Consider the following 10,559-nt stretch of genomic DNA (forward strand, 5'->3'; position numbering starts at 1 on the left):
AGTCTGGCCCCAATTGTGGGTGTAGACAGAGCACTTGAAAATCTGGTCCTGAGCTCAGCTTTAATCTAGGCTACATGGTGCAGATCACTACCTACCTTAGGTAATCAGAAAGCTGTACTAAAGACTGCCTGAATGTTGCATGACAGGATCTAGTCTCTAGGGTACTGAATGCACCCCAAGGAAGTGCAGTAGTTCAGATGATAGAACAATAGAGAAAGCTGTGGCACAGTGGGTAACATGACCCCCTCTGAAAGACAGCACAATTCAATGAACATGAGATCTTTGCTGTTTTCACAGGTGTGTCTTTCAGGAGAGAGGACGCAGTAGTGGCAGATCGGTGGAATTACATTCCTCATAGATGTGTTGCCCTTCGTGTATGTAACCCTTCTGCCAGTCAGAGTTGGCAGAAACAAGGGCCGGGTTCAGTATCTAGGGGTTCCATTCCAATAACACAATGCAAAACCGGCTCGAGCCCCCACCCAGTGACCTGGGACAAATATATACCACCCCCGCTGGGCGCCTCCAAGAGGCAATACTTCCCCTCTCGCAAGCACAGAGTCTGAGTGTAACAAAAGCCTTTTAACAACAGAGAGAAACAATGTGGCATTATGTTGGGGAAACACCACCAACAAGATTCATAACACAACCCATGAGCAAAAACCCCACCCCAAGCAAATTGGGGTGTGTCCTTTCCCTTTGGTTCTTGAGTCCAGCAACCCAAAATCACCCAAAGTCCCAGAACCCAAAAGTCTCTGTCCCTGGTCAGGGCAGCCCCAGAGTTCAAAAGTTTATCTGCAGAGTTTTACCTCCCCAACCTGGAGATGGGGAGGGTTAAGGGGCACCTTACGTGGTCCAAAGCTGATTGCCTCACCTCTCCATGGGGCTCCGCTCCGCTTCACCAGCTGTCCCACAAATCGCTCCGCTCTGCTAGCTGTCCTGCAAATGGCTCTGCTCCAAGAGCCGCTCTGCCAGCTGTCCCACAGGAGGCCTATACTACCAAGAATTAATATCTATCCCCTGCCTCTCTCTATTCACTGGGTTTTGGAACCCATGACCCTTGCCTAGCGAGTACTGCTTAGTTGATGGTGAGTCCCTCCATCATAACAAAAGGCCAAGTATAGTTCCACTGTCCTTGATTCACATAATCAGGATAATAACAGTTTATTCCTGCCCCAATAACAGAGAAACTGGGGCTCCTACAGCAGCCAAAGTGACCATCTAGGCAGGGTGGGTGTGCCTATGCAAATGAGATGAGCCCCTGAAGTTCTTTTCCACAACCCACCATGACTCGCCACCAGTTGTCAGGGTAGAGCTCATCCTGACTCTGCTTACATGTAGAAGGGTTTAAATTCATGTATGTAATTGTCTGCTTACTGGTGAGTGGCTGTTGATTGTCTTATTTGCATCATCCTGTGTTGCCTAAGTTAAAATACCTGAGCTACATTAGCTGGGAAATATTTTGGAATGGCATCATCGTCATTCAGCTTCCATAAGGGACTTGCATAACTGGCATGAATCATGCACTGTGATGTGGAAATCAAAGTCATTGAACTATATAGGGCCTACTATACTCCCACTGCAGTTAATAGCAAACTCCCCATTGACTTCAGTGGGGGCAGGCAGAATCCAGTGCCCTAAGGCTGTTTGTGACCATTTTATTAATAAAATGTATATTACAGTAATGGCCTAAAGCCCAAATCAGGTTAGGGGTTCCATGGAGCTGTGCACTAAACAAATACAAATAAAGAGATTGTCCCAGAGTACTTACTTATAATCTAACCATTCAATATAAACTGGAACGTAAAAACTATAATAATACTGAGCTCTTACATAGTGTCTTTAATCAATAGATCTCAAAGCACTTTACAAAGGAGGTCAGTATCATTATCCCCATTTTACACTAGGGAAACTGAGGTACAGAGAAGCACTTATAGCCACTTGAAGCACTTATAGCCACCCAGCAGACCAGTGGCAGTGTTAGGGACTAGAACATGGGTTTCCTGCCTCCTACCCCATTGCTCTGTTCATGAGAAAACACTGCCTTATCCAGTCTTAGGGTGGGGCAGTGTTCTCTTCTCCCTCCCCTGCTTCTGCAGTACGATCTTAGGCAGATATTTACCCAAAGCTTGGTGAACAAAGGACAGTGTGCAGACATGGCCAATTCCCCAAGCTACGGTTCCCCAAAGGACCTTCCACAGAAAGGACAGCCAGTGTCTTAGGGGTGCTACCTTCCTTCTGTAGTCCCATCATCAGGGATCCGCTGGGCTCTCCACAGTTTGAATTTTGATTTGTTCACTGCCTTTCCCCACAAACACCTAATATAACTAAATCACTAGTGACACCAAATCTTTGCTTATGCTCTTAATGAAGCGAAAAAGCAACATTTAGCTGACTAATTATTTCAAATATCACCTTGAGTGAGAAATGTGTCAACAGCTAAACAATAGTAGAGGCTTTGAACATTAATAAACTGATGCTGTATTTGGGCATTCCAGCAGGGGGCAGACCTCTCCTACATAAACTTTTCTTCCACTAAGGTCTTGGCCAAAGTTTAATGGGGTTAGCTAGACTGGAGCTGGCTGTCCAGTACGAGTTGCTGTACAAGAGGACAGTTTTGCAATTTAGAAGAAACAAATATGTATAACAGGCTCATTCTTCCTCCGTCTTGGGAGCATCTTTTTGGGGACAGCTGCTCTCCATCACTCATAGTTTTAGAGTGTTTCTCTGCAGACTTGCAGTAGAAATTTGAAGTCATTATCTTAGTAACTGTTGTCCAGAGAAATACCAGGACAAATTGGAAACATGTATGAGAGGTCATTAACTTGATAATTTTGATCTTAAATAATCTTTACATGGAAAAGTTGTAACAGAAAGAAGAAAATAATAAAGAAAAGAAACTACCCCACACCCTAAATCTTTTATTTACCTGAAGCTAAAAATCTCTATCACACTTAATAGATTAAAATCAGTATTGACAACTCTCTCAATTTTTATCATGAATCTCACAGTATTTAGGGTGTTCCTTAAAGCCATAACTCCTGAATTCAAGTGATTGTATAAGAATTTCTGCTTTCATTTAAAAAAAATAAAGAAACGCCCACATACAGCAGTTGTGGTTGGGGAGAAAAGCTTGAAAATGTGACCTCTAAAGGCTTACGCCATCAGACAACAAATAAAAAGAATCCAAATGTTATTTTTAAAAATCTCCTGATTTTTAAGCCAATCTCATGATTTTGGGGGCCAGACTCACTTCTGAATGCTTAGGGTTGAAATACAAATATTACTTTTCCTCTACTATTGTTGATCTTTGTTAGCTCCTTTCCTATTCTTTCCCATCTCTTGGAAAGAGGGATTTTTAGAAGTGTTACTGAAGTTATTTAAGACAACTCAAAATGCTATGAAAAAGATAGTAAATTTGAATATAAAATGCTGTTTGTGTTTTATTAGTTCTCTCAAGTAAATTATAACAGTCCTTAAATTTTTAGTATTAGAATGCTTCAAATCATTCTCCAAATACCATTCAACCCTCGCAAGATGTATCTGAGGTAGGCATTAAGAGTGAGAGCCATAATGGGACTTAGGCATTGCTATGCTGAGCATCAGCATAATTTTAAGTGCCTAGAAAACCACAGAAACAGCACTGTGATCCACAAAGCCTGAGTCAGGTACCTAGGCTCTCTGTACAATGAATAGGGAGAGAAAGGTGCCTGAGAACATGAGCCACAAAAGTCAGTAGGCTACAAAGGAAGCCGCCTAAGCTAGCCAATGGGAGACGTGACCAGAAGGGTATGTGCTAAGCTCTGCCTCTCTCATGGAGACCGGCACCTATGTCTGGGCTGCAGGGAGTTGCTTGTCTCTGCTTAGCAACCCATGAATAGGAACCGACTGCCTGGAGTTAGATGGCTTAGATGCCACATCCCCCTTTCGTGCCCCTTCTCCTGCATCCCTCTAGCAATCAGCCCACAGGTATCAAAGCTCCTAAGACTGGATCAGAGCTGCAACAGCACAGCCTCCTCTCCCCACAGACCCAGCACATCCAACAGCTGCCATGCATTCCACGCAGCAGTGCATCTACTGTGGAAAGCCGGCATCGTCAGCTGGGAAGATGATGTGTGAACTCTCCACACCGAGCAAACAGGAAGAGGAATTTCAAAAAATTCGTGGGCCTTTAAACGGGGGAGGGATGCATGCCTGTGTACCTTGAGGGCAGCAGAGCATTGTGGGACACCTCCTGGAGGCCAACTAGGATGATACAAGAAAGCACGCTGTCTACACTGACACTGCATCGACCTAACTTTGTCACAAAAAGCTCTAGGCCTCTCATTGCGGTGGTTTTATTTTGTTGGTGCAGCATGAGAGTTACATCGGCGGGAGCAGCATTGTAGTGTATACACCTCCACTGTTTTGTCGATCTTTATCATTGGCGCAGTCTGCTTCTGAGGCTTTCCTATAAATGGGGAAGCATTGTTCCCATCTCCTCCAATTCTCAGCAAGATTATCAAATAAAGAGGTCGTTTGTAATCCTCCTGGGATTTGATTTTTTTTTTCATAGTACCCTGCCAGTAATGGGGGACTTTAACTACTCAGATATGGGATAGAAAAGTAGTATGGCAAAACAACATTTTAAGTAAGTTCTTGGAATGTATTGGAGGCAACTTCTTTTATCAGGAAGTGGAGGAAGTAATGTGGGAAGAACCATGGTTCTGACCAACAGGAAGGAACTGGTTGTGTGTCTGAAGGCGAAAGACAATTTGGTTGAAAGGGGATCATGAAATGAGTCTAAGGAAAGTAAGGAGTGAGAGTAGCAGAGTAAGGACAATGGACTTCAAAAAAGCCAACTTTAACAAACTGAGAATTGGTAGGTAATGCTACATGGGAAGAGAATTTAAGGGGAAAAAGGAATTCAGGAGAGCTGGGACTTTCTCAAGGAGACATTACTAAAAGCACAACTGCAAACTATCCCAATGTGAAGAAAAGACAGAAAGAATAGGAAGAGGCCATTATGGCTTCATCAGGAGCTCTTTAATGACCTGAAAATCCAAAAAGGGTTTCTACAAAATGTGGAAACATGGACGAATTGCTAAGGAGAAGTACAAAAGAATAGCACAAGCGTGTAGGCACAAAATCAGAAGGTGTAGGCACAAAATGAGATCCACCTAGCAAGGGACATAAAAGGCAATAGGAAAAGACTCTTTTAAATACATTAGAAGCAACAGAAAGACAAAGGAAAATGTAGGTCCTCTACTTAGTGGGAAAGAAGAGCTAATAACTGATGATATTAAGAAAACATAGGATCTGTTTTGCTTCAGTCTTTACTAAAATGGTTAATGGTGACTAGACACTCAACAGCATTAATATTAAAAACAAGGGGGAAGGAATGCAAGGATAAGGAATAAGGAAAGAACAGATTAAAGAATATTTATATTGTATTCAAGTTAGCAGGGCCTGATGAAAGTCACCCTACGACACTTAAGGAACTAGTTGAAGCAATCTTGGAACCATTTGCATCTTTGAGAACTTGTGGCGGATGCATGAGATCCTAGAGGACTGGAGAAGGGCAAACATAGTACCTATCTTTCAAAAGGGGAACAAAGAGGACCTGGGAAGTATAGACCAGTCAGCCTATCTTTGATATCTGGAAAGATACTGGAACAAATTAGTAAACAAACAATTTTTAAGACATAAAGCAGTGATCCCCAAATTGTGGGGCACACACCCTTAGGGAAGGGTGGAGGAACATTTGAGGCACACACAGCCGGGGGGCGGGCGCATGCTTCCAGTCCTGTTCTGTCCCCAGAACTGCTTTGCCCCCAGCCTGGCTGTGTCCTCACTCCCTCTCCACCCGCAGCCATAGTTCCACTCCGCCCCCTGCTCCACCCCCAGCCCAGCTCTGCCTCTAGCCCCAGCTCCTCCTCCATCTTCAGTTCCATTCCCAGCTCTGCCTTCAGCTTAAGCTCCACTGCTGAGGAAGCCTTGGCTGTGCAGTAATGGGCGGAGGGGGGAGTCACAAGGAATAGCCAGCATGGATTTTTTCAAGAACAAATCATGCCAAAACTACCTCATTTTCTTCTTTGACAGGATTACTGACCTAGCGGGTAGAAGAGAAGCAGTTGACATGATATATCTTGAATTTAGTAAGGCTTTTGACACAGTTCCACATGACAGTTTCATAAACAAACTAGGCAAATGTGATCTAATAATGCTGTTGTTCTCCATGTCCACTGGTGGTAGGATAAGAAGTAATGGGGCTTAATCTGCAGCAGGGGAAATTCAGGTTACATATGAGGGAAAACCTTTCTAACTCTACAGGCAGTTAAGTTCTGGAATAGGCTTCCAAGGGAGGCAGTAGAGGTTTTAAAGAGCAGGCCAGACAAACACCTGTCAGGGAAGGTCTAGGTATGTGTGGTCCCGCCTCAGTGCAGGAGAAGGGACTAGGTGACCTCTTAAGGTCACTTCCAGCCATACATTTCTATGATTTTCTGGTTGTCTAGTTTAACTGCTTTACTTTGGTTTCACGTTTGTGTGCTCACTGTATCTCAGTGCTCTGTACCTTCTGTTGGTTCATTCTGGTCTGTAGATTGCACTTTCTTGTCAGCGTGTAGCAGTTTGCACCATTTAGTGATCCACTGTGCTCCTGACAAAAACAGACACTTTTTGCTTCATGCAGAATGTGGGGACTTCTGACCCCGTCATGTTTTCTAGCAGAGTCATCCAAGAGTGTCTTCCTTGTGAGTATTCTGCAGCCTCTGTACTTCAGGAACCACAGTGAGACCAAGAATGTGGAGTTTAAACCACAGCTCTCTTCATTAGATACATAACAAGTTGGCTCCTGCAGACCATTGGTGTGTTTGCATCATATGAGAGACACCTTATGCTGGGAGGCCCTCTCGTAATTATGCATGACTAAATTTAAACAGACAAGATAGGTGAGGTAATATTTTTTCTCGGACCAACTTCTGTTGGTGAAAGAGACAAGCTTCCGGGCTTACATAGAGCTCTTCTTCAGGTCCTTAATTTAAGGAGACTACTATAATATATTATCGTGTCATTGGTAGCAACATGGATGGCCACCTCTGCCATAGCCGCAACTCATCCAAACTAACCTCAAAGACTGGCGGATCCCATGACCAGTCAGAGTGGCTTTGGTGAGGACCATGAAAACATGAATTACCTAAGGGAGATAGATCAGTGCAGCATCCTCTAAGTCCTAGAGCTTGGATCTTATTTTGAAGACTAGCTTCCCAAAAAAAAAGGACCAGAGACATAGCTTATATTTGAAACAAAAGAGTGCTGCTATTCTTGACATTTACAGGGTAGCAAAATTAGGGGCTATGGATGACAGGAGGTGGTGATTCAGTGATGAAAAGGGCAGGAGACTTGACAAGCAGTAGCACAATGCCTACGGTAGTATGAGTAGTGTAGGAAGGCTGGATTCTGTTTTGAATTGGAAATCTCAACTCATCTGTGGAGAGATTCAGAATTTTATACTCACTCAACTGGCCTTTGTTTGAATGTGTCTTATTTGTTAGGTGGAAGGGGCCTTAACATCCTAAGTATTTACCACTCTTACACAACAACATCTGCGATTGAGAATAATGGGCAACCTGCTTCTCAGTGCAATAATAGTGAAGGCAGGAGCCAGTGTGTTGGGGAGAGAAGCCGATGAGTCACAGCAGCTGCAGAGTCTGTAGGAGTCATCCAGAAAAGAAAACTGTACTCAGTTTACCTAGGGAAATGCATTTAGAGACTTAATGGACAAAATTGATAGAACTGCTGGGATGCTGATAAGCTATTGTAGCCATCTGTTTAAGGACAAATGACATTAAAAGTAGAAGGTCAAAGGATTTAAGGATTAGATTTCATTAAGTTTAGAAAAATAGCAATTACGCTGAAAAGTCAGGGCAGCAATGTGATCTTTTCTGGCATATTGTTTATTACTGGATGAGAGAAAGGAATGATGATGGATAATTGCTATAAATATGGGGTTTTAAGGCTGTACGGAGATGAATGTTTTATCTGAGTAATCTTTTGGAGTTAGAAAAATATTGTCATGAAAAGCCATCTGCAACAAACCTGGAAAGCTAGAGATTGCTAAGTGCCTCTTTCTAAAGAGTTCTGAGTGTTGATTGGAAGGTAACCTACCCAAAGTGATAACAAACAGGAATCTCTTTTGATTAAACATTAACATAGAAGTAAATGAAAAGAGAACACTTCTTAGTGCCTGGATCATCAACTGTAAAATGTTAGCTTGTGCACTATTGCACTATACCACTCAGGAGTGAACTTAAAGCAGACCTTCTTTCTCATGACCATACTTTCCTATGGACATAATGGACCCAGTGGTGAGCTGGAGCTAGTTGGCACCGGTTCACTAGAACCGGTTGTTAAATTTAGAAGCCCTTTTAGGGTTTAAAAGCACCGACTCCGTGGGTGCTCCGGGGCTGGAGCACCCACAGGGAAAATTTGATGGGTGCAGAGCACACACCGGCAGCTCCCCACCCTGCGCCCGGCCCCAGCTTACCTCACCTCTGCTCCACCTCCTCCCCTGAACGCGCCTCCGCCCCCCCCCCCCGCCCTGGCTTCCCACGAATCAGCTGTTCGCGCAGGAAGCCAGGGGCCTGAGAAGCAAGCGGCGGCTTTGCGCTCAGGCCCAGGGAAGCGAAGGCAGAGCAGAGGTGAGCTGGGGTGGGGGGGCGTGAGGAGGGCCACCCACCCTGAAGCAGGTAACCTGGGGGGGAGCGCAGGGGAACCGCTCCCCGCCCCAGCTCACCTCCGCCTCCCTGGGCCTGTGCACGAAGCCAATGCTTGCTTCTCAGCCTTCCCCGGCTTCCCGCGTGAACAGCTGATTTGTGGGAAGCCGGGGGGGGGGCAAGGGGAGGGCAGGAGGGTGTCAAGGAATGCGGGGGTTGGATGGGGCAGGAGTCCCCGGGGGGCGGGGGTGGGCCACGACCCCCTCGTGGGGTGAGGAGGGAACCGGTTGTTAAGATTTTGGCAGCTCATCACTGAATGGACCTGATATTGAGCTGTGTCTGTGCAGCATTTGACATAGCATAGGAGGTGGGGATGGGAGTAGAGGTGGTTTTATCCACCCTGCAGCACCGGGATATAAGTTTCTAGCAATAGAGAAGTGCTCCAGCCATGACAATGTTTAATGCTGTGGGCCAAATGCTGATCTCAGCTACTTTCAGGTAGCTCATAAGTGATGGCTAACAGTAACAATCCCTCAGTCCCTGAGTCAATCAAAGAGAGCTTAAGTTCACATGAATCACAAATGTTTCTTGCCTTCCTTGGACACCACCAATAATAATATTGTTAATTAATTTTACAATGTCTGAAGACCATTTCTGGTCCACCTTTAACACCACTTATTTCAGTTTTTTCTTCGTTGCTTGTGATCTTTCCTAGATCTCCCCATAATAAACAGTGAGCATTGAGCTATCACAGCTGGAAAGTCTAGATCAAGAGTGCTGGAAGAAATTTTATTTAATACGTGAAGCCACCCCTCTCGCCAATGGGATATGCTATTTATATCTAGTACCTGTTTTTCCCACATGCGAAGCTCTCAAGGGCATTGTGCCAAAACTATGCAAAATATCACCAATATCAGGGAACTTCTGCTCATCTTCACATTCACTTTTCCTTTTAAGCTGCCCGTGTTCTACTAGATGACTAAGTGTGTCAAGTAAGTCTTGATAAATATATTGACTATCATCAGTGGTTGTGAGTCAATATCTTCTTGTAACATGTTTTGAGTACTCTTCTAATTCCTGTCTTAGATTTTGCTTATATTTTCTTCACTCTTTTGTCTTATTTATATTATGATGCCTTCAGATCAGCATGAAGGCAAAAAGAATATATTAATTCTAGGAACATACGAGAAGTAGACCCAGACTGTTATTACCCATCTCAGATAGTGATTGTCAAAATATTCAGATTTAAAACTCTTGTATTTTGTGAATGCTGAAAGTGGGTAACAGTTTACAGTAAAAAAAATTGACCACATACAAAGGAAAGGACAAAAACACAGTCAAGCAAAAAAGAAAAATGACTTACAAGGCAGTGAAAAGTCAGGAGAAGAAAACCTTAAAAAAACCCACTGATGCAGAAACTCAATGACACAAACAGTAATTAGTGATTCAGATACCTAATTAATAATTTCATCTTATAAGAGAGCACCTGCCAGATGTTGAATGCTGGACTCTTCTATACATATGGATCAGTGATAGAGAAAAAGGAGAAAATTGTTACTGCCAACTGCATTTAAGAAGAGGTGACAAATTGACACTGAGCTCCCCCTTATATAGGGATTATCCATACTTCTTGTTAACAACACTCATCTTTATCAACATATAGATTTCATGTAATGCCCTGTGTTACTAGCTTTTAATTTCTGGGTGTGATCTTGATACAATAGGTTACATTCACCAAAGGGAAAGCAAGAAGGTACTTTTCTAATTTTAGTTAAAGGCATTCAAATTCAAATGTATATAAATACTAACTAATTCTAGTCATGATGCAATTTTAATATTTATGAAGTGCTTGCTGATTTTCTATAGCAA

This window comes from Eretmochelys imbricata, chromosome 11 (genome assembly GCF_965152235.1).
Source record: "Eretmochelys imbricata isolate rEreImb1 chromosome 11, rEreImb1.hap1, whole genome shotgun sequence".
NCBI lineage: Eukaryota > Metazoa > Chordata > Testudines > Cheloniidae > Eretmochelys > Eretmochelys imbricata.